The sequence below is a fragment of the Rhinopithecus roxellana genome, chromosome 4, assembly GCF_007565055.1.
Source record: "Rhinopithecus roxellana isolate Shanxi Qingling chromosome 4, ASM756505v1, whole genome shotgun sequence".
NCBI classification, from domain to species: domain Eukaryota; kingdom Metazoa; phylum Chordata; class Mammalia; order Primates; family Cercopithecidae; genus Rhinopithecus; species Rhinopithecus roxellana.
In genome coordinates this window covers 88633982-88660307 of record NC_044552.1, presented here as the reverse complement: position 1 = coordinate 88660307, position 26326 = coordinate 88633982, and the positions used below count along the sequence as shown (strand labels likewise).

At 36.9% G+C, this 26326-nt stretch overlaps 1 long non-coding RNA gene across 1 annotated transcript in view; it reads left to right on the top strand.

Annotated features, from left to right (window-relative positions):
* Nucleotides 1-26326, top strand: part of LOC115896843 — a 57613-nt gene that overhangs the window by 7422 nt on the left and 23865 nt on the right. The gene's annotated exons all lie outside the window — the stretch shown is intronic.

Here is a 26326-nt window from a genome sequence, read left to right as displayed (position 1 = left end):
AAACAGGAAAATTGTTTCCATGATGCATTATTCATTCATTCACTCACTCATTTCATAATATTAAACTTAGAAGAGTTGTCAGAATATATGCTGTGCCCAAGGATAGTACAATGAACTATGACATCTTCTCATGTAATATTCACATACTAGTTAGGATAAATAGTACTATGAACTGATTAGTTAGCTAAGGTGTTGCAAATGCTGTACCAAAAACAAACAAACAAATAAAACATGAATACAGCAATGGAAAATGTTAAAGAATTAAACCTAGATTCAGAAAAAGAGGCAGCATGAAAAAAAAATAGGATAATTTTAGACAATTCTATTAAATCTATTTCTCAGAGTAAAATGGGATAAGACAAAATGGAAACATATAATCAAGTCCTCAATAAATTAGGAAATGTACAAAATGGGCTAGAGGTAAGATTTTCTGATCAATAGCAGTTATTTTCCTGTTGTCAGCTCCTACCACTCTCAAATTCCTAACCCAACCTGAGGCAGCGGTGCCCCAAATTCCACCCCACACCCGAGTCTCATTTAACGGAGAGGATAATGTTCAGCATCTTCAGTTCTGCTAATTTCACAAGAAGCAGATGTTACTCTTGGGGAAGAGAAGTGGGAGCCTCTCTAGGAATCCATTGCAGATAGTTTCCTTTTTAAAAAATGCAGGCCTATTTTGATCTCTGTGCCTCTATGTATTTCTGGTTGTTTTTCACTCTTATTGTCATGGGGGACTGAAAGTACTGTTCATTCTATTCTTCCATGTTCAATTCACAGATGATTAGGACTGTGTTTTGGGAAAACTTTGCCTCTCAGTTCCTTTGTTCAGAGCTGCCATAAGGAACAAGATTGACATTGATAAAGACAGGAAAGAAATCACAGATCCCTGTATCCTCTGCTTTGCTACTGTCAGTGATTTTTTCATCAGCATCATTTAAATGTGTGCGTTTCTTCCCTATTTTAATGTTTTAAATAGTTCATCCCACTCCAGTCTTCTCTCATCCACATTCACAGCCAAAATTATTGAAATCATTCCTAATCTTCACTTCCTCACTTGTCATTCACTATTCCACCCTTAGAATTCCCACAATGGTTTTCATTCCCACAATGTCACTGAAGCTGCTTCTTGAAAAGGTTGCCAATCACTACACATCCTAAACACAAAATATATTTTAGCTCTTCTCCTACTTAGCCTCTCAGCAGAATTGCATATCAATATTTGTTCAACATCAGTACTCTCTTCAGTTTCCATTAAACCATTCTCTACATCAGTCTTCATTCCTCCTCTGTGGCCCCTCTATTTCATTCTCCTCCTCTGCCTTTCTGGTGCTCATTCTAAGTGTCAGTGTCCCTGGGGTTCCGGGCCAGGTTATCATTTTTATTCACCTTCCCTAGACTCCTTTGCTGATTTCATTCACTTACATGGTTTCAACTGACCTCCATATCACATTGACTCCAAAACTTATGGCACTAGCTAATATATCATTTTACTTTAGTGTTAGTAGATTGATCTATCTTTTAAGCATTTTTACTTAAACTATAGCACCACAAATTCATCATAAAATTAAATTACTCATTTTATGTTTCTCTTATTATATTTTCTCTTACCTATATTATCCACTATCTTACATCCATTTATCTAAATCTTAATAAAATCCTACCAAATCCTACAAAAATCTAACACATTACTTATATTTGACCATCTCTTTTAAAACAGTGTTCTCTAAACATTTTATTTCAAAACATTATTATATGTGTATATATTGATATGTTATAAAAACATGCAAAACTAAAAACATGGTTGAAATAAAATAAAAATAAATAGAAGTTAAAATGTTTCTGTTTTTGTCTGGCCCATTAGCCGCCCTTATGTATCCCAGGAGTACATACCCCGTACTTCAGAGACTACAGGTCTAGGTATCATCATGCTAGACTGCCTAGAATGTTGCAGCAGTGTTCTATCTTCATTTATGGCACTATAGACAGAAGAGTCATTCTCAAAAGAAAAAAAAATGACTCCTGTTTAAAATCCTTCAGTAGCTTATCACTGCCTCAGGGGAAAAAACCTTAATTCAGTAACGAGATCCCCTTTGGTCTATTATCTCCCCTAGCCTGTATCTGGGCTTCTTCCCTGCACCCTGACTGCAATAAACCTTGCAAATGTTACTCCCTTCTCTTAAAACCCACCTCTGACTTCACTGAGTTCACTCTTATATGCTGTTCAATATTTAGCTCAGAATTCATACCCAAAAAAACCTACTTAGACAGGGATAGGTGACCTTAATCTGTGCTTCCAAGCCATCCTAGGATTTCCTTTTATCAAATCATAATTCATTTACTTGAAAATATAATCATCTATTTCAGCCTGACTCTGGTACCACTCAAGACCATAGATTATTTGCTTCTGTATTTCATGCTTGTGAAATGTCTTTTAAGTTAGTGAATATTGTCTATGAGCTTTAAGTTTAAATTTAACTATTATCTTTTCTTTCTTCCTGAATGTAGAGGTGCATGTAGCAGAAATGTTAAGAGCTTACGTTTTGGAGTCAGCCAGACTAGGCTGAAATCCTGGCTTATTTATTTCTTATTTGTATAACATTGAGCAAGTTACATTCAATCTCTGAACCTCAGTTTGTGCATCTGTCAAATGGAGTAAAAATTCTTACCTGATATGATTACCGTAGGGATAATGCATGCAATATATCTAGTATATTTGAAGATACATTGTAGAAATTCAACAAATTGAGCATGTATTCATTTATTATTTTCTTCTTTATTATTATTATACTTTAAGTTCTAGGGTACATGTGCATAATGTGCAGGTTTGTTACATATGTATACCTGTGCCATGTTGGTGTGCTGCACCCATCAACTCGTCAGCACCCATCAACTCATCATTTACATCAGGTATAACTCCCAGTGCAATCCCTCCCACCTCCCTCCTCCCCATAATAGGTCCTGGTGTGTGATGTTCCCCTTCCCGAGTCCAAGTGATCTCATTGTTCAGTTCCCACCTATGAATGAGAACATGCGGTGTTTGGTTTTCTGTTCTTGCGATAGTTTGCTGAGAATGATGGTTTCCAGCTGCATCCATGTCCCTACAAAGGACTCAAACTCATCCTTTTTTATGGCTGCATAGTATTCCATGGTGTATATGTGCCACATTTTCTTAATCCAGTCCGTCACTGATGGATATTTGGGTTGATTCCAAGTCTTTGCTATTGTCAATAGTGCCGCAATGAACATACGTGTGCGTGTGTCTGTATAGCAGCATGATTTATAATCCTTTGGGTATATACCCAGTAATGGGATGGCTGGGTCATATGGTACTTCTAGTTCTAGATCCTTGAGGAATCGCCATACTGTTTTCCATAATGGTTGAACTAATTTACAGTCCCACCAACAGCGTAAAAGTGTTCCTATTTCTCCACATCCTCTCCAGCACCTGTTGTTTTCTGACTTTTTAATGATTGCCATTCTAACTGGTGTGAGATGGTATCTCATTGTGGTTTTGATTTGCATTTCTCTGATGGCCAGTGATGACAAGCATTTTTTCATGTGTCTGTTGGCTGTATGCATGTCTTCTTTTGAGAAATGTCTGTTCATATCCTTTCAAGGCTTTCCAGAAATGGTGATTTCAAGTGCATGTTAGGGTAGACGGGTTTAGGCATTAATTTATTAATTCAATAAATAATTGCTGCCCTCTGTATGAAAGCTGCTTTGCAAATGTTTTAAGCATTTGTTTTAGGTAATCATGCTATTGGCATTTTATACCTTCTGTTTCCACATTTTATTAATAAACTTTTTTTCGAGACAGGGTCTTGGTCTATTACCTAGCCCAGAGTGCAGTGGTATAATCATAGCTCACTGCAGCCTTGACCTTCTAGGTTCCCATGATCCTCCTGTAGCTGGGACTACAGTCATGCACCACCACTCCTGGCTAATTTTCTTTATTTTTGTAGAGAGTAAGTCTCAATACATTACCTTGAATGGTCTTCAAGAGAGCCTCCCACCTTGGCCTCTCAAAGCTCTGAGATTACAGGTTGCACTGCCACACCCAGGGCTATTAACAAATGTTCATCATCTCATTTCATTTCAATTTCATATTTTTAAATCTTTTGTTTCTGCTTTTTTTTTTTTGAGACGGATTCTCGCTCTGTGGCCCAGGCTGGAGTGCAGTGGCCGGATCTCAGCTCACTACAAGCTCCGCCTCCTGGGTTTACGCCATTCTCCTGCCTCAGCCTCCCGAGTAGCTGGGACTACAGGTGCCCGCCACCTCGCCCGGCTAGGGTTTTTTTTTTTTTTTTTTTTTTTTGTATTTTTTAGTAGAGACAGGGGTTTCACCGTGTCAGCCAGGATGGTCTCGATCTCCTGACCTCGTGATCCGCCCGTCTCGGCCTCCCAAAGTGCTGGGATCAGAGGCTTGAGCCACCGCGCCCGGCCTTGTTTCTGCTTCTCTTAATCAAACATATAACTTTCAATTTTAATACATTTTTTTCTAATAGATCTCTCCCTCTGTATCCAGTGTCATGTTTTTCTAAATCAATTTTCTACATCGTGTTTTATTTAGAAGACTGCATCCCATCACCCATAAAGTAGCTCCTATAAAATTTCAGGTCATTTAATAAAGGTCATGGGGTTCTATAAACTATTACATTCATACATTTTTCACTTGACTTTTTTTCCCTCTCTCACTTAGAGGGACACTGAAGCTCATGTAACCCTATAGTTAGTTTGAAACTTCATGTATACCTTATATACACTAATGTCCAACCAATGATAATTACCATGAAAATAAAAGAGCTATTAAGCCTAAAATGTCAGTAGTTAATCTGGCTTGACATTCTGTATCTATCAGTGAGTACTGTTTAATGCTTAGGGGAAGATGGAGAATACATTACATATATACACACACACACACACATATACATATATACACACACATATGTATGTATATATGTGTGTATATATATGTGTGTGTATATATATAGTTTGTTGTTTTTTTTTTCCTGAGACAGCGTCTCACTCTGTCGCCCAGACTGGAGTGCAGTGGCGCGATCTCGGCTCACTGCAAGCTCCGCTCCCAGGTTCAAGCGATTCTCCTGCCTCAGCCTCCCGAGTAGCTGGGACAACAGGTGCCCGCCACCACGCCCGGCTAAGTTTTTTGTAATTTTAGTTGAGACGGGGTTTCACCGTGTTAGCCAGGATGGTCTCTATCTCCTGACCTCGTGATCCGCCCGTCTCGGTCTCTCAAAGTGCTGGGATTACAGGCGTGAGTCACCGCGCCCGGACGAACACATTATATTTCTATCTTTGCAAAACCATTCCAAGGAAAAATGGTTTTATTCTGTTAAATAATCATCAGTTACCATTTCAAGAAAAATGATTTTCTTCTGTTAAATAATCATCAGTTTGAGGCCAAAACATAAGGACTGAGGAATCCAATGCTTAGGAAATATTCTGCATAGTAAAATTGCAAAAGCTATTCTCAAGCTTAGGTATCCTCCTATAGTCAACATTTTTCAGTGTAAATTCAGTCCCATGTCATAGCCTGCTGACAGTACTTTTAAAAATAAATAAGAAATTCTTTTTGTTTTTTCTCTTTAAATCTTTACTTGAAGATAACCTTAGAAATAACTGATCCAGTTAAATATCCACAGAATATATGTTTAAAAAATTATTTTTATAAGGCATGCATTTTATTGACATTGTTTTTCCCTCATTTTTCTAACAATTTCCCCTTCAGCACAAATGTATTTATGAAAAAGACCTAGAATCCAGTCAATAGATGGATAATATCTATAACAAGGCAGAAAATGACAAGACTGGGAACAAATTGTTCTACAGAACTCAGGACTAGAGACGTATGTCATGAACCCCTGGTTGTGTTGTATTGTCTGTAAGTTGAGGAGCTTCTACTAGATTGCCCTTCAAGTCATATAATTTTTACTTTGAGTTACTCCAAATATGGCCTTTATATGTGCCCTTACCAAAATGATGAGCTGTAGTACGTAGAAGTGCTTAAGCAACATCTCCAATCATCTGTACATAAGATGATCACCTTCTGTATTTGTGCTATAATCATTTGAGTTCCTTATTTCCTAAAGTGTGACAACACAATATTGTTTTACAGGTAAGCATTAATGAAACCTAATGCCTGAGAAATGTAAGTGAGCTTTTTTATTTAAAATAAAAATAAACTGGTAAAACACAGACCAAAACAAATTCAACCCCACTTCAAAGCAAATGTTACTGAACAGGATAATCACCACGAATATAGAGTACAGATTCCATAGCATTTAGTGGTTGGAATGGTTGGTGGGGAAGAAGGCAAGTATATTTTTTGGCATGTTTAGTATAATGAAATGGTAATTATATCAAGCAGTGGTCTCTCTTTCAAAAAAAATAGGATTATTCATTATTATACAATAAGTGTTATTCATTTAATTCTTACTACAATTCCAATGATTGATATTATACCACTTTTTCAAGGAGCAAAATGAGTCTCAGAAAGACTTAACAATTTACCCCGTTGCCTAGTTTGCAAATGTATTCTAAAACTAGTACTTTTTTCAGTCAACCACATCGTTTTCTTGCCCAAAGTCTATTAATAAACACTTCAGTGATGTTCTTCATGTGCACAATGTAAAGCATTAGATTGTTGGTAGGACTTCTGTGATAAAAAGGGATACTGAAAAGTTTCTTGAAATAAAAAAGAAAAAGTCATATTGGATTAATATCAGAAGCTATCATTAAACCAAAACTGATTAGGTCCCAGACACTATGCAAATCCCTTCATGATGTAACACATATAAAATACAACACATTATCATTCATTCATTCTTTCAATGTTAATTGAATGCCTTTTATGTCATAGTTATGTTTAAAATGCCATGAGGCTGTTATTCTTATCCCTATTTCATAGACGAAGAAACTAAAGTTTAGAGACTTTACATGTCTTGCTTAAGGTCACACAGCTCCATGTAATGGAGTCAGTAGAACTGACTTTAGAGCTAGAGCTCCCAACCATTAAGCCTCACAATTTTGGGGAAAGCACCAGGAGACTAATGAAAATTATGATGGTTATTTTGATAGAAAATGAAGAGCTGCTCTACAACATACAGCTTCAAATAGGAAGCATGGAGGTCTGAATTTCTCTTATCCAATATACTTGTTAGTAAATGACTTTTCTAAAAAAGCGTTTTAAATTTCAACACCCCCCTCCAGAATGGTACATTTATTACAACTGATAAACCTATATCAACATATCATAATCACTAGAAGTCCTTAATTTTTATTAGGGTTCATTGTTGGTGCTGTACATTCTCTGAATTTGTACAGATCTATAACGACATGTATTCACCATTATAGTATCTTACAGAATATTTTTACTAACCTGAAAGTCCTCTGTGTTCGGCTTGTTGAATGTCCTCCCTACCCCTATCCTCTCACAATAATTGATCTTTTGCCTTTCCAGAATGTCATAAAGTTGGAATCATACAGTATGTAGCCTTTTCATATAGGTGTCTCCCACTTATTACTATCCACTTAAGTTTCCTCCATGTCTTTTCATGGCTTATTAGCTCAATTCTTTTTAGTGCTGAATGTTATTCTGTTGTTTGTGCACGTGCCACAGTTTATCAGTTTACCTATTGAAGGACATCTTGGTTGCTTCCAAGTTACCGCAATTATGAATAAAGCTACTATAAATACCCATGTGTAGGCTTTTGTGTGGACATAAGTTTTAACTTTGGTTAAAATCTCAGATTTTGTTGTGAAAGAATGCTTCTAGAGTACTCTGTGATTACAATAATAAAAATAATAATGGATAGCCTAGATAAAAAGGTAGCGTCCAAGTAAAGAGAAGCTGAGCAGCAACAGGGAAAATAATCAGAACAAGTTGACATTGACACTGACAGGAAAGGGTAACAAAAACTCCAAGTAAAATTTAGCTTGGCATGCATATGAATAATAACCTTACGAATGATAATGTAAAAATTTCACCAATTTCAAATACGGTATCTAAAACAATGATTTAGATTGAGTGGTATATTCTCCAAAAATCCTTAGTTGAGAAAAGAAGACATGCTTGCCACCAGATAAAATTTTATATAAGAAGACATTATTATAATGTATTATTTTGCCACAAAAACCTAATGGCAGTGAGTCATTTTGCACTAAAATAAATAGAAATATTGTAAAATATAAAATATATAACTCATACTGCTAAATAGCTTGGGCAAATGACAAAATTGTCAACTTTACATTTTATTTTGTTTGTTTTATATCTATTCAAATAACTGGTTATTAAAGCATGCTCACTGATTTTGAGAAAGTCTACAAAAAATTATTTTAAAACCTTCTATAACATATATAAATTTATTGGCTTATTAACTACGTTAGAGAATCAACCAAGTCAAAAGTTAATAAGAACTTTAAGTTTTCCAGATTGTATCTGGTTTCTATTTTATAAAAATAAAGAGCAACACTTCATAACACAGTTACAAGTTTTAAGTGAACTCCACTTTAACTCAAACTGATAGACAGTAATGTGATACATATCTTAATTTAATTACTTATTACATCTGATCCCTAATAACTACACAAGTTATTTTGTAGAAGGATGTTCTATGCTAAAGAAATCTGCACCTTTCAACATCATTTAGAAGTCAAAAGACAAACTCATATACAGTACTTTCCAATTTTTTAATGCTTTTGCATTTCTTTATTCTACAAGCTCTTGGAGAGCCAATCTCCTATCTAACCTCAATTTTGAATTCCAATACCCAGAGTAGTGCATGAGCACAGTATATTACCCATGAGGGATAGAACTATGGCTTCAACATTATTCTGCCTCTGACTCTTTGGGGTGTTTTCCTTCAGTGATCTTACATGGGTAGGCTTAATTTTCTATATTTCTTTCTCAGGATGCATTTCCTTTTCAAAACTATGCACTAACTTTATTTTTTTATTTTTTTATTATTGTTTAATTTTATTATTATTATACTTTAAGTTCTAGGGTACATGTGCATAACGTGCAGGTTTGTTACATATGTATACCTGTGCCATGTTGGTGTGCTGCACCCATGAACTCGTCAGCACCCATCAATTCGTCATTTACATCAGGTATAACTCCCAATGCAATCCCTCCCCCCTCCACCCTCCCCATGATAGGCCCCAGTGTGTGATGTTCCCCTCCCTGAGCCCAAGTGATCTCATTGTTCAGTTCCCAACTATAAGTGAGAACATGCGGTGTTTGGTTTTCTGTTCTTGCGATAGTTTGCTGAGAATTAGGGTTTCCAGCTGCATTCATGTCCCTACAAAGGATGCAAACTCATCCTTTTTTATGGCTGCATAGTATTCCATGGTGTATATGTGCCACATTTTCTTAATCCAGTCCGTCACTGATGGATATTTGGGTTGATTCCAAGTCTTTGTATTGTCAATAGTGCTACCATGAACATACGTGTGCATGTGTCTTTATAGCAGCATGATTTATAATCCTTTGGGTATATACCCAGTAATGGGATGGCTGGGTCATATGGTACTTATAGTTCTAGATCATTGAGGAATTGCCATACTGTTTTCCATAATGGTTGAACTAGTTTACAGTCCCACCAACAGTGTAAAAGTGTTCCTATTTCTCCACATCCTCTCCAGCACCTGTTGTTTTCTGACTTTTTAATGATTGCCATTCTAACTGGTGTGAGATGGTATCTCACTGTGGATTTGATTTGCATTTCTCTGATGGCCAGTGATGACAAGCATTTTTTCATGTGTCTGTTGGCTGCATGCATGTCTTATTTTGAGAAATGTCTGTTCATATTCTTTGCCCACTTTTTGATGGGGTTGTTTGTTTTTTTCTTGTAAATTTGTTTGAGTTCTTTGTAGGTTCTGGATATTAGCCCTTTGTCAGATGAGGAGACTGCAAAAATTTTCTCCCATTCTGTGGGTTGCCTGTTCACTCTGATGGTAGTTTCTTTTGCTGTGCAGAAGCTTTTTAGTTTAATTAGATCACATTTGTCAATTTTGTCTTTTGTTGCCATTGCTTTTGGTGTTTCAGACGTGAAGTCCTTGCCCATGCCTATGTCCTGAATGGTATTACCTAGATTTTCTTCTAGGGTTTTTATTGTATTAGGTCTAACATTTAAGTCTCTAATCCATCTTGAATTAATGTTCATATAAGGAATAAGGAAAGGATCCAGTTTCAGCTTTCTACTTATGGCTAGCCAATTGTCCCAGCACCACTTATTAAATAGGAAATCCTTTCCCCATTTCTTGTTTCTCTCAGGTTTGTCAAAGATCAGATGGCTGTAGATGTGTGGTATTATTTCTGAGGGCTCTGTTCTCTTGCATTGGTCTATATCTCCGTTCTGGTACCTGTACCATGCTGTTTTTGTTACTGTAGCCTTGTAGTATAGTTTGAAGTCAGGTAGCGTGATGCTTCCAGCATTGTTTCTTTTGACTTAGGATTGTCTTGGCAATGTGGGCTCTTTTTTGGTTCCATATGAACTTTAAAGCAGTTTTTTCCAATTCTGTGAAGAAACTCATTGGTAGCTTGATGGGGATGGCATTGAATCTATAAATAACCTTGGGCAGTATGGCCATTTTCACGATATTGATTCTTCCTATCAATGAGCATGGTATGTTCTTCCATTTGTTTAGGTCCTCTTTTATTTCATTGAGCAGTGGTTTGTAGTTCTCCTTGAAGAGGTCCTTTACATCCCTTGTAAGTTGGATTCCTAGGTATTTTATTCTCTCTGAAGCAATTGGGAATGGAAGTTCATTCTTGATTTGGCTCTCTGTTTGACTGTTACTGGTGTATAAGAATGCTTGTGATTTTTGCACATTAATTTTGTATCCTGAGACTTTGCTGAAGTTGCTTATCAGCTTAAGGAGATTTTGGGCTGAGACAATGGGGTTTTCTAAATATACAATCATGTCATCTGCAAACAGGGACAATTTGACTTATTTTCCTAATTGAATACCCTTTATTTGTTTCTCTTGCCTGATTGCCCTAGCCAGAACTTCCAACACTATGTTGAATAGGAGTGGTGAGAGAGGGCATTCCTGTCTTGTGCCAGTTTTCAAAGGGAATTTTTCCAATTTTTGCCCATTCAGTTTGACATTGGCTGTGGGTTTGTCAAAAATAGCTCATAAATACTCAGGCTTTGGTATCAGGATGATGTTGACCTCATAAAATGAGTTAGGGAGGATTCCCTCTTTTTCTATTGATTGGAATAGTTTCAGAAGGAATGGTACCAGCTCCTCCTTGTACCTCTGGTAGAATTCAGCTGTGAATCCATCTGGTCCTGGACTTTTTTTGGTTGGTAGGCTATTAATTATTGCCTCAATTTCAGAGCCTGCTATTGGTCTATTCAGGGATTCAGCTTCTTCCTGGTTTAGTCTTGGGAGAGTGTAAGCATCCAGGAAATTATCCATTTCTACTAGATTTTCTAGTTGATTTGCATAGAGGTGTTTATAGTATTCTCTGATGGTAGTTTGTATTTCTGTGGGGTCGGTGGTGATATCCCCTTTATCATTTTTTATTGCGTCTATTTGATTCTTCTCTCTTTTCTTCTTTATTAGTCTTGCTAGCGGTCAATCAATTTTGTTGATCTTTTCAAAAAACCAACTCCTGGATTCATTGATTTTTTGGAGGGTTTTTTGTATCTCTATCTCCTTCAGTTCGGCTCTGATCTTAGTTATTTCTTGCCTTCTGCTAGCTTTTGAATGTGTTTGCTCTTGCTTCTCTAGTTCTTTTAATTGTGATGTTAGAGTGTCAATTTTAGATCTTTCCAGCTTTCTCTTGTGGGCATTTAGTGCTATAAATTTCCCTCTACACACTGCTTTAAATGTGTCCCAGAGATGCTGGTATGTTGTATCTTTGTTCTCATTGGTTTCAAAGAACATCTTTATTTCTGCCTTCATTTCGTTATGTACCCAGTAGTCATTCAGGAGCAGGTTGTTCAGTTTCCATGTAGTTGAGCAGTTTTGATTGAGTTTCTTGGTCCTGAGTTCTGGTTTGATTGCACTGTGGTCTGAGAGACAGTTTGTTATAATTTCTGTTCTTTTACATTTGCTGAGGAGTGCTTTACTTCCAATTATGTGGTCAATTTTGGAATAAGTGTGATGTGGTGCTGAGAAGAATGTATATTCCGTTGATTTGGGGTGGAGAGTTCTATAGATGTCTATTAGGTCTGCTTGGTGCAGAGATGAGTTTAATTCCTGGATATCCTTGTTAACTTTCTGTCTCGTTGATCTGTCTAATGTCGACAGTGAAGTGTTGAAGTCTCCCATTATTATTGTATGGGAGTCTAAGTCTCTTTGTAAGTCTCTAAGGACTTGCTTTATGAATCTGGGTGCTCCTGTATTCGGTGCATATATATTTAGGATAGTTAGCTCTTCCTGTTGAATTGATCCCTTTACCATTATGTAATGGCCTTCTTTGTCTCTTTTGATCTTTGATGGTTTAAAGTCTGTTTTGTCAGAGACTAGGATTTCAACCCCTGCTTTTTTTTGTTCTCCATTTGATTGGTAGATCTTCCTCCATCCCTTTGAGCCTATGTATGTCTCTGCCTGTGAGATGGGTCTCCTGAATATAGCAGACTGATGGGTCTTGACTCTTTATCCAGTTTGCCAGTCTGTGTCTTTTAATTGGAGCATTTAGTCCATTTACATTTAAGGTTAATATTGTTATGTGTGAACTTGATCCTGCCATTATGATATTAACTGGTTATTTTGCTCATTAGTTGATGCAGTTTCTTCCTAGCCTCGATGGTCTTTCCATTTTGGCATGTTTTTGCAATGGCTGGTACCGGTTGTTCCTTTCCATATTTAGTGCATCCTTCAGGGTCTCTTGTAAGGCAGGCCTGGTGGTGACAAAATCTCTAAGCATTTGCTTATCTGTAAAGGATTTTATTTCTCCTTCACTTATGAAACTTAGTTTGGTTGGATATGAAATTCTGGGTTGAAAATTCTTTTCTTTAAGAACGTTGAATATTGGCCCCCACTCTCTTCTGGCTTGTAGAGTTTCTGCGAGAGATCTGCTGTTAGTCTGATGGGCTTCCCTTTGTGGGTAACCCGACCTTTCTCTCTGGCTGCCCTTAAGATTTTTTCCTTCATTTCAACTTTGGTGAATCTAGCAATTATGTGTCTTGGAGTTGCTCTTCTTGAGGATTATCTTTGTGGCGTTCTCTGTATTTCCTGAATTTGAATGTTGGCCTGCCCTACTAGGTTGGGGAAGTTCTCCTGGATGATATCCTGAAGAGCATTTTCCAACTTGGTTCCATTTTCCCCCTCACTTTCAGGCACCCCAATCTGACGTAGGTCTGTCTTTTTACATAATCCCATACTTCTTGCAGGCTTTGTTCATTTCTTTTTCTTCTTTTTTCTTTTGGTTTCTCTTCTCGCTTCATTTCATTCATTTGATCCTCAATTGCTGATACTCTTTCTTCCAGTTGATCGAGTCGGTTACTGAAGCTTGTGCATTTGTCACGTATTTCTCATGTCATGGTTTTCATCTCTGTCATTTCGTTTATGGCCTTCTCTGCATTAATTATTCTAGCTATCAATTCTTCCACTCTTTTTTCAAGATTTTTAGTTTATTTGCGCTGGGTACGTACTTCCTCCTTTTGCTCTGAGAAGTTTGATGGACTGAAGCCGCCTTCTCTCATCTCGTCAAAGTCATTCTCCGTCCAGCTTTGAACCGTTGCTGGCGATTAGCTTTGTTCCTTTGGAGCGGGAGATGCACTCTTATTTTTTGAATTTCCAGCTTTTCTGCCCTGCTTTTTCCCCATCTTTGTGGTTTTATCTGCCTCTGGTCTTTGATGATGGTGTCGTACTGACGGGGTTTTGGTGTGGGTGTCCTTCCTGTTTGATAGTTTTCCTTCTAACAGTCAGGACCCTCAGCTGTAGGTCTGTTGGAGATTGCTTGAGGTCCACTCCAGACCTGTTTGCCTGGGTATCGGCAGCAGAGGCTGCAGAAGATAGAATATTGCCGAACAGCGAGTGCACCTGTCTGATTCTTGCTTTGGAAGCTTCCTCTCAGGAGTGTACTCCAGTGTGTGAGGCGTCGAGTGTCGGTCTGCCCCTAGTGGCGGATGTCTCCCAGTTAGGCTACTCAGGGATCAGGGACCCACTTGAGCAGGCAGTCTGTCCCTTCTCAGATCTCAACCTCCGTGTTGGGAGATCCACTGCTCTCTTCAAAGCTGTCAGACAGAGTCGTTTGCGTCTGCAGAGGTTTCTGCTGCTTTGTTGTTCTTGTTGTTGTTGTTGTTGTTGTTGTTTAGCTGTGCCCTGTCCCCAGAGGTGGAGTCTACAGAGACAATCAGGCCTCTTTGAGCTGCTGTGAGCTCCACCCAGTTTGAGCTTCCCAGCGGCTTTAACTACTTAAGCCTCAGCAATGGCGGGTGCCCCTCCCCCAGCCTGGCTGCTGCCTTGCCATTAGATTGCAGACTGCTGTGCTAGTAATGAGGGAGGCTCCGTGGGCGTGGGACCCTCCTGGCCAGGTGTGGGATATAATCTCCTGGTGTGCCCGTTTGCTAAGACCCTTGGTAAAGCACAGTATTGGGGTGAGAGTTACCCGATTTTCCAGGTGTTGTGTGTCTCAGTTCCCCTGGCTAGGCAAAGGGATTCCCTTCCCCCTTGAGCTTCCCAGGTGAGGTGATGCCTCGCCCTGCTTCAGCTCTCACTGGTCGGGCTGCAGCAGCTGACCAGCATCAATTGTCCAGCACTCCCTAGTGAGATGAACCCAGTACCTCAGTTGAAAATGCAGAAATCACCTGTCTTCTGCGTCACTAGCGCTGGGAGCTGGAGACGAGCTGTTCCTATTCAGCCATCTTGCTCCGCCCTTGCACTAACTTTAATACAACATTTTGGCCTCCACTTCAATACTGTATAGGCTGAAGTTTTAATTTGTCTATTCTTTTCCTGGACCCCAATTAACCTAACCTAGATGAAGAAATGTATTCTAAAATATTAGTGGAACATTAATACTAGTAAATAACATCTGAGTCCTAAAGTTTAATCCTTAAGGACTAAACGTGGTAACTAAATTTTACCTAATCATTTGAGTACCACGGTTTTCTAAGGAGCAGCAACAGGAGAAACACCTGCCCTCTCCCACAGGCTAATTTTAATTCTTTCACAAATCACTGAGAAGTCCTGTGAGTCATACGCATGAATTTCCACATGAATATGTATGAGGATATTTTATTAAAGCATATATTTGAAATAAAATCTTTCTGATGTAGTCATTTATGAAAACATATTTCTATTAACCAATGAGGTGCTAACATTTTTATATCTCTTAAATCTTTATTTATGTTATATTTCTTGCTGAAAGTAATGAGCTATGTGAATTTCAACAAATCGTACCAATGCAGCACAGATGAAACATAAATTCTTCAAAATTTATTTCCCTTTAATACCACCTTGCTATACTGCACCTCTGTCTTTCAAGTTCTACTTTTCTATTTCGCTGTCAAGTACCAAGCATTAGAATTTTGATTTTATAGACAATATTTCAAGTGGACTGAACCACTGTGTTCAATAAGAATATTACAGTAGTAGCCGGGCGCGGTGGCTCAAGCCTGTAATCCCAGCACTTTGGGAGGCCGAGACGGGCGGATCACGAGGTCAGGAGATCAAGATCATCCTGGCTAACACGGTGAAACCCCGTCTCTACTAAAAAATACAAAAAACTAGCCAGGCGATGTGGCGGGCGCCTGTAGTCCCAGCTACTTGGGAGGCTGAGGCAGGAGAATGGCGTAAACCCAGGAGGCAGGGCTTGCAGTGAGCTGAGATCCGGCCACTGCACTCCAGCCTGGGCGGCAGAGCGAGACTCTGTCTCAAAAAAAAAAAAAAAAAAAAAAAAAAAAAAAAAAGGATATTACAGTAGTAAAGCATGTCAAACAATTGCCAAATCTATTATTTAAATAATTTTGAATATATAAAACTTAATACACATGGTTATTTTGAGAAATGAGCAATAAAATATTACATATAACTTTATTATGCTGATGGTAATTGTCTAATTAATCATAATAGAGGAAGAAATAATCAGTAATATTGCTTTGACTTATCATCTACCTACTGTTTATTCAGCTATAAATAATGCTGGTTGATGTAAATACTGGCATAGGCCCAAAATGATATCAATAATTTTTGTTTTGTCAAAGTAAGGAAGTACCAACAATTATTCATCTTGCTGTTTCAATGGGTTTAATATGCCACTTGTTTAACTTTGAGAAAAATTTTAGCTTAGTTGGTCAAGTAATATTGTAACACATCTCTTTGGAGATAATTTTTGGTGAAATTGTCACTGTCAGTTATGTCTTTATAGATGTTAAAAATTTAGCAAGAATATTTCATATGTTTTAATTTCCCAGTATCTCAAATTATAATTTCCTTAAAAGCCTTAGTTCTTTAATGTTATATTAAGCCAATAACTGTTCTTTCCTGAATTCTAAAAATTTTGGCTTGTATACTGATGTTTTCTTAATATAATAATTTTTTACTCTTGAGTTTTTGAAATGCATATAATATTTTAACATTTAAATATATTTTAAAATTGAATTATAATGAGCCTTTGTTTTTTAAAACCTTTATGTTACCTGCAATTTTACTGCACCTACATTTGGGTGCAGTACTACAGTATTACATAACACAAACAAGCAAACAAATCTACAAACCCTCTTTTACTGTTTCCTGAAGCCCCTACATTTAAGCCAGTAACTAATCAGCTTACACACAGTATATACCTTATGAACTCTCCTGTTCATGATATCATTTAATTTTGTGTTATGTATATTTCCCCCAGAGTATGATATTTCAATTATGTCTGACTTCTGAAGGCTTACTTCAGCAGATGTTCCGTACGGAGCTAGAATGACTTGCCTGGTAGCTCCATTTCTCTAATTTTAATCAAATGTTCAGTCATGTGAAGCCAGAGGGAATTTCTTTTTAAATTATTATAAATTTCACACAGAGTTACTGTGTGGTGCAAACAATCCAAAATGCTGCTTTCTAAAAGGTTAGAAAGTCAGTTGAAACACAGTTGAATAGAAATAAAAGTATTTATGCAAGTGAGTGGCCTGAGCCCCTCTCTTGCTTTGTCTAAACTTCAAAGCCAGGATGTTCCCATCTGTTGACCGAAAAGTTTCCACCAAAGGGCATGATTGGAGAGGTGCTAGAAAGCAGCTCTTGTTCCCCAAAGCCCCTCTCCCATCCAATGTATGAAATGTTTTTCAAAGGATATACAAGGGCTCTTCTATTATCACAGACAGTTTAACATGCATGGATTCTTAAGAAAAGGAAAACTAGTGACTTCAATTTGTGCAAAGGTGTAATTTACTGGCATTAGACCTGAGTTGATTCTGTGACTGTGAAAACAGCAGAACAAAGGAGAGGTATTGACAGGGAATAGAGCAGAGGACAAAGAAATAACTCAGAAATAGCAAAAGTCAAACTTTCTCTAATTTACAACTCTAAACTCTTCCTTGAATCTTGGATAAGATACTATAAAGTCAGAAAATAATTTTCAATTTCAATGAAAAATACTGAAATAAAAAGGAAAAATAAAAAGGAAAAAATTAAAATGATTAAAACTGAGCTCATATACTGGTTTTAGAGTTCTTATGGCAATAGCTGTACCTTTAAAATCAGACTTTATAATCAGGCTCAGACAGCCATTTAACAAGAAAAACTTAAACTTTTAAAATGGTAAAACATATATTTCAGATCTACACAGATTTTTTATTTTTTAAGTAACATGATATACAGTTTAAGCTAATATAATAGCTTAAAGACAAAAATAGGGTAAGTCAGAGACCATTTTATCTGCTTTTATATAGTTTTGCCTAAACATTTGGTGTTCAAAATAATTTTAATTGGTGTGTGTGTATATATGTGTATGTGTATATATATACCTGTTTTATATATATGCAAATATATATATAAATATATATATTTTTATATTCAAAACAGGAAGCAAATATTTTAAATGGTTTTTTTTGGCATGATGGAAAATCTTTTTTGACTTCATAATTTACCACCTACATTTCAAGGTCCAATTGTCTAAATAATATAAATGTAATATAAATATAAATATATAATAAATATATAAATGATGTCTTTTCAGAAGTTATACGTTTATAACTTACAATTATATAACATAATATAGCAATTAAATTATATATAATTAAATAACTTTATATATACTTAGCAACAACTCTATATATATACATATACACACACATATATATAGCAACAACTATCTAGATGTATGGTTGTTGTTGTTTTAAAGACAGAGTCTCACTATATTGCCTATACTAGACTCAAACTGCAGTTTATATTGCTGTGCTCAAGCAATCCTCCCGCCTCAGCTTCCTGAGTAGCTGGCATGCACCACTGTGCCTAGATTAATTGCTATTTTCACTAGGGTTATAAACATATAATTTCCGTGGAGAAATCATTTATATTATCTAGACAATTGGACCTTGCAATGTAGGGGACAAATTATAAAGAAAGTCAAAAAATATATTTTTCATCATGCAAAAATAAAGATCAATTTTAAAAATTTGTTTCTTGTGATTATTTAATGGAAGTATTCTAGATTAAAATAAGAATAAGCTTTCAAAAATCAACTTTCAAATCATTCACCAGTTTTAGCTGGTGACACCAGTCAAGTTGAATAGAAAATTGCCAAGTTCGAAGTATAAAGTGAGTCAGAATAAGCTAATTTCTGATGCAGTAATAAACAAGCTCAAATTTTCAGTGTTCTAATGCTTCATGTCCACTGCAGATTTGAAAGAAGGCCCTGCTGTTTGTGTTTATTCAAAGATGCTGCTGACATACATTTGATATTAATAACTTGTATTTTCATGATCTCTGAAGCAGGAAAAAGTGATTGTGGCAAAGCATGCACTGACTCTTAAAAGCTTCCACATGGAAATGACACTTCTTCCAAATGGCACATGACACTTCAACATTTCTTTGCCCAAGGTAAGTTAGATGACCATACTTAATTTAAAATCACTGGTGAAATGCAGTTCTACCATGTTTCTGTAAGGAGAGGCAAATTGGAGTATTTGTGAACAGACCTAATAACCACTATAATAGAAAAGGTAGGCCAACAAAGAGCAGGAAACTGGGGTTTAGGCTAAACTTAGAGGTAAAGTAGGTGTTGTACAGAGACAGCCAGAATGGCAGTGGGCATGGAAATAGACAGTAGGTTTTGCTCCATGGGAGAGATGAATCAAACTATTCTACTGTAGGAAGATGGCTATTAATAAGACATAAAATAGCTGGGACCCAAAAGAGCTTGCTGCTTCTGATTCTCACTAACAATAGTAAGCAAGAGGACAATATTAACCTGGAGGTAAATGGATCATGAGGACTGAAAGCACAACTGCAAATGACCTTTGTATATTAATCAGTGTTAACTACATTGGTAATGAATTACTGGTTGCGCTTGGCTTTCATTTTACTTTCCTTTGTTCTATAATAAAAAATCATGTCGTCTTGTTATTGGCAGTGTGTCTTTTAGTCTCACAAAAATGGAGTAGTTAATTACACAGGGTTTTAACTGCAGGCCTTAGACCTCATCCAGTCCCCAGTGTACTCTCCACTGGTTGTGCTCTAACAGTGCTTGTCACCCCTCACTACTGGAAACCAAGAAACGGAGAAGACACAGGTCTAAAGACTAAGCATATGTTGTCCCAACCTTCTGAACAGTAGTAAAAATAAGTTGGTATCTATCTATCTATCTAATCTACCTATAATACTATTTTCATATGGGTCTGATAAATAGTTTTGTTTGATCATAGACAAGACATTCCTCTAATCTATGTACTGAAGTAGAATAGAAAAGAAATTAATGATAGCAGTTTCTTCTCTATGAACATGACAAAAATTGCAACTTACACCATTACTTCAAGCTTAAGGCTGCTTATAGATCTATATATTATATTTACAGTATCTCCAAATTTTTCTAATCCTTCTCTTAATTACAGACACTTCAAACAACTCTGAGGTACACAGTCTTGTCTCTAGTCGCTATTGAATTTAGCAGGATCCAGGGCTGATGGGATATTTGGGTAAGAGCAGAATGTGGCCTTACTTATAAACCTCTCCCATGCCCCTGGGGCATTAGGCAGTAGAATTTAAATTTCTCGTATTTCATCATTGGTGACTACACCCTTAAACTAGATTTTGACAGGATGTTCCTTCTTCAAGCAAAAATGTGTGCTAACTAAATTTGGGGGACAAGTATGAGCAGCACTGAACTGTGTGCTAAGGAACCACACCCTGGCGTGATATTCTAGTTGAGAATTATTGTAATTATACATGTATTCATCTTGTGACTGTACTGCTTAACTTCCAACAAATTGGTCATTGAAGTTAGAATTGGCGATTACACTAGGTTCCTTTTGTTTTTGAAATTCTGACCAAATTCTTTTACAAAATTCATAATGCCATAAATGACAATGAAAAATAAAATAGCAGAAACTATGAAAGAGCATTATGTTTATTAATAGTAATCTTTGATTTTCTAATTTTACTCTGTTTCTGAATTTTTAATGTCTTTCTGTGAAAAAGCATACTTTTTGGAGAGGGAACATGAGCTCTTCCTGGGATTATATTTAAAAACTCACCCCTACTGTTAGTGAAAATTAAGAGGAAAATACATTTGATTTTCACACCCTAAAATATCTCCATTTGTTTTCATAACTCCTGATAATAAGTGGTTTAGGGGATTATTATTTTAAAATAAATAACTTTGTCCAAGGGCATGCAACTAAATTGAGAGTAATAAATAGTGTTAATGAATTCTTAAGCTCAATGTTAAGCACAATCACAGTTGATCTCCAATGAGAGGACTGTTTACCAAAATTAAGTATTTTAGCTAAAGCAATGGTAATTCAAAATATTTTTATTTTGAATATGAATTGGAATGTATCATATCCCATTGACAGTAGTGGAATATTAATCAATGTATTGTACTATTCCTGATTTCTTTAATAGCAGAGGAAATGAATGAAAATGGTCCTGTCAAGTATGGAAAATGTTCCTTATCCATTCATGATTATATGACTATCTCTAGTATCAACAAAAGTGCTGTATTTCCCACTGTACTGCACTGTCACAAAGTTTAAGTGAAACCAAGTCAAATGAGCAAGTCAGTGTCTATACAAGGGATCCAAAAACCAGTACCTATTATTGTCACACAGGCAGTGGTTTGCACCAGAAATCTCAAGTGATCTTTTACTCTTCTCCCTCATTCACATTCTGCCCAAACCCAAGTAATCATTAAGTTTTAGCCTACATTTTATTAATCTTTAAGTCCTAGTTGAATATCATTTGAATCTAATTACTTCTCTCCTCATACTACAACTATTTTTCCCTTGGTTTGCTCTCCATAAATATTTATTAACTGAATGAATATTTGGCCATCAATGTCTTTTAAACTAAAATGATTTGCCTTTCTCCAAATCTACCCTGAGCAGATTTTGTTGCTGGTGCTCACATTATTGCTCATTCCTGGAAAGCCTTCTTCCCATGGATCCTATTAAGGCCTCATAGTTTATCAAAGCCTTATTCAGAAAACTTGTTCTCTTACATTTCTCCTTTCCAAAAGGAAAGTAATCTACTCTTACATTTAGCTAATGTAAGAGTACTTTTCTTATGAGATTGCTAGGGAAACTCTCTTCTAATAGATTAAGTTCTTTGAGAAGAAGATCTAGGAAATGATCATCTATGCTTCCAAGAGTCCAGAACAATCTCTTCTATGTAACTAAAGCACAATATTCATTTTTCTTAACGTAATTGATATTTTAACATGTTGCAGTACTTTCCAAACTTAGTTGCAAATTATCTGAAGAAATTTTTTAAGATGCAGATTTCCAGGTCCTATCCCAGTCTAATAAATCCAAACCCCTGAAAGAGGGCTGCAGACTGGACTCTTCAGGTTCTGCTGCATCGTGTATGTGAATAGGCAAGCTAAAATACTTTTCCATTACCTAAACCCAACAGTATTAAACATCCATTGAGAGTCAGAAAGCAGTGTGTATCTGGCCCTTTTGAAATTTTACTATTTTTCTTAGTCCAACAACTTACATTTTTATAAGTATTTTTCCTAGTCCTTTCTTTAAAACCATAAAATTGAATATTGTCTTTTTATTTAATTGAATGAAGGCAAAAGATTTCAGCAAAACTAAAAAATTCATATCATACCCTTACTTCATTTTTAAAAGTTCCTACTACCACTTTATATGAACATAATATTTTATAATTTGTCCACTTAACATGTATTTGCCATTTCCATTATTTCATCTGTTTTTTAGCTATTTATCTTCAGCTTTGTTGATAATCATTATGAATATTTTAACAGTTCAATATTATCACTAAGTTCTTTAAGGGCCATCTTCAATTAAACGTACTTTTTTATCTGCTTTTTCAACATTTGAAGTTATTCTCTAATATTTGATCATCTTTTTATATCCACTATAGTTTATTTTCCAGCCAAATCATCCCTTTTCATTCTACCAAGATGGTAGCATTATTTCCTTTCACAAATACAATAGCACATAGGTCTTCATTCTATTCTTAGATTTGAAATAATGAATAAAAATTTGCCTGGTGAGCAAATATTCACATTTTTTTTCCTTTTCTTAACAAAAATGAAAACTGTATGTATTCATATTCCTCTGATGTAATTTAATTCAAAGCACTCAACAGGAAAACATGATCAATAATGAAAGTAATATAAGATCAAAATAACCTCATATCAAAATTCATTCTAAAGAACAGAAAAAAATATTGACCTATTCTGAAAAAACTCAAATGTAATGAATCTACAACAAATAATAACAGCATTTCTTTTGATAATAACCTCTGATAGTTAACACTGGTTTAAAGCATACTTTGAATCAGATATTTTACATAATTATGTCTACTTCTATCTACAGTAATCCTATCAGATTAAGTCATATTACTCCCAGTTTATGGATGCAGAGAAGCCTGTTAAATAACTTTTCCAAGGCACATGGCCATAAGTAGCCTCACCAGGTTTCAAGCCCAACTCCACCAGGCTCTAAAGCCTTTTACCACACCATTCTGTCTATCAGTGAAAAAGACTCATTATCACTGCTAAACGTCTAAGGGCCCAGTTGTACTCTGTTACCTTTGATTTAGTCACTTAGCATTCCTGGGTATCAATTTCTTCTTATCAATATTGGGATATTGTATTAAAAGCTTTTAAAGTCCCTTGCAGCATTGAAACTCTGAGGTTCTAGCATAGAAAATCTAATGTTTTATCATCATTTCATCTGCTAATATCCTATACAGTGAAAAGCCATTACCATTGATATGGTTTGGGTATGTGTCTTCCCCAAATCTAATGTTGAAATGCAATCCCCAGTGTTGCAGGTGAGGCCTGGTGGAAGGCATTGGAATCATGGGGCTATATCCCTCATGAAATGGCTTAGTGCCATCCCCTTTGTTATGAGTGAGTTTATGTGAGATCTGATTGTTTAAAAATGTGTGGCAACTCCTACTGTCTCTCTTGCTCCTACCCATGCCATGTGAGATACCTGCTCCACCTTCACCTACTATCATGATTAGAAGCTTCCTAAGGTCCTCACCAGAAGCTGATGATGGTACTATGTTTCCTGCAGAGCCATGAGCCAACTATACCTTCTTTCTTATAAATTACCCATCCTCAGGTATTTCTTTATAGCAATGCAAGAACAAATAGCCTAACACACACAAAAAAAATTGGTACTGAGGAGCAGGGCATTGATATAAATATTCCTGAAAATGTGGAAGAAATTTTGGAATGGGAAGAGGTTGAAAGAGTCTGGAGGACTCAGAAGAAGACAAGAATATCAAAGAAAGTTTGAATCTTCTGGGGCCGAGTGCGGTGGCTCATTCCTGTAATCCCAGCACTTTATGAGTCTGAGGCAGGCAGATCACAAGGTCAGGAGATTGAGACCATTCTGGCTAACATGGTGAAACCCCATCTCTACTAAAAATACCAAAAAATTGCCTGTGGTGGTGGGCACCTGTAGTCCCAGCTACTCGGGAAGCTGAGGCAGGAGAATGGCATGAACCCAGGAGGCTGAGCTTGCAGTGAGCCAAGATTGCACCACTGCACTCCAGCCTGGGTGACAGAGTGAGATGCTGTTCTCAAAAAAAAAAGAAAGAAAGAAAAAAGAAAAAAGAAAGAAAGTTTGGATCTTCTTAGAGACTGGTTAAATGGTTATGGTCAAAATGCTGATAGTGACATGCATAGGGAAGTCAGGATGAAGAGGTCTCAAATGGAAATACGGAACTTATAGGAAACTGTAACAAAAGTCATGTGTGTTATCCCTTAGCAAAGAGTTTGGCTGCATTCTGTTCATGCTGTAGGGAACTGTGGAAGTTTAGACTTCATAGTGATGATTTAGGGTATCTGGTGGAGGAAATTTCTAAGAAGAAAAGTGTTCAAGATGTGGTGTGACTGCTTCTAACACCCTATGCTTAGATGTGGGAGCAAATAAATGACCTAAAGTTGAAGCTTATATTTAAAAGGGAAGCAGAAGTATAAAAGTTTGAAAAATTTGCAGCCTGGCCACATGGTATAAAAGAAAAGGCCTTTTTCAGGGGAAGAATCCAAGCAGGCTGCAGAGCAACCACTTGTTAGAGAAATTTGCATAACGAAAAGGGAGCTATGAACTAATAGCTAAGACAATGGGAAAAAGGCCTCCAAGCCATTTCAGAGATCTTCCAAGGTAACCCCTCCCATCACAGGTCCAGAGGCCCAGAAGGACAGAATGGTTTCCTGGGCCAGGCCAGAAGCACAAAAGCCTTGTGCCACCTATGGTGGCTGCTCCTTGCATCCCCACTCTACAGATCTAGCTCAAACGGGCCTAGATATGGTTCAGTCACCACTCCAGAAGGTAAAAGCTGCAAGCCTTGGTGGCTGCAATGTGGTATTAAGCCTGAAGGTGCACAGAGGACAAGAGTGAAGGAAGTTTGGCAGTCTCCACTGAGATTTCAGAGGATGTATAGAAAAGCCTAGGGTACCTAGGCAGAAGCCTCCCACAGGAACAGGGTCCTCACAGAAAACCTCTAGGAGAGCAGGGAGAAGGAAAAAGGCAGAGTTAGAGCCCCAACACAGAGGTACCACCGTAATATACCTAGTGGAGCTGTGGGAAAGGAGTTACCATCCGCCAGACCCCAGAATGGTATATCCACAATCAGCTTCCATCATGCACCTGGAAAACCTATTGACACTCAATTCCAACCTGTAAGAGCAGCTGTGGGGGCTCAACCTTGAAATGACATACGGACTGAGCTATCCAAGACCTTGGGAGCCCACCCCCTTGCAGCTGTGTGCCCTGGATGTGTGTTACAGAGTCAAAGGAGATCATTTTGGAGCTTTAAGGTATAATGACTGCTCTGCTGGGTTTCAGACTTGTGTGGAGCCTATAGTCCTTTTCTTTTGGCTAATTTCTGCCTTCTGGACAGAGAATGCCTACTTAATGCCTGTACTCCCATTGTATAACTTGGTTTGATTTTACAGTCTCATGGGTGAAAGAAATTCATGAAAAAAGAAAATACACAGTTCTATAAAGGCTAAAATAATTGTAACAGAGGTGGCAGGGCTAATATAACATCAATATTATGTACATTTTTCATGTAGAAGAAATACATGTAGGCAAGAAAAGAAATGACTTGTTAGTGTACAATTTTCCACACAAAAATACTAGTGAAATACATCTTTAAAATACTTACATTGTGTATTGGAAAATATTTTTAATGCTATCTATAATTTAATGCTATCAAAATGTACATTTTTTTTTTAGATGGAGTCTTGCTCTGTTGCCCAGGCTGGAGTGCAGTGGCACGATCTCAGCTCACTGTAACCTCCGCCTCCCAGGTTCAAGCAATTCTCCTGCCTCAGTTTCCCTAGTATCTGGGACTACAGGCACATGCCACCATGCCCAGCTAATTTTTTGTGTTTTTAGTAGAGATGGGGTTTCACCATGTTAGCCAGAATGGTCTCGATCTCCTGACCTCATGATCTGCCCACCTCTGCCTCCCAAATTGCTGGATTACAGGCGTGAGCCACCGCACCTGGCCAACATATAGTAAAGTTAATAGAAAATGTAAAACTCTTCAGGTCATTATAAACCATTACCAGAAAATTTCAAAGCTCAAATTACATAAACATAAGAGAAAAATAAAAACAACATTTAAAAATAGTAATTTAAGAAATTGCAGGTACATTTTCTGAGCATTTACATTTTACAGTCTGATGGAAACCAGGAGTACAGCCAGA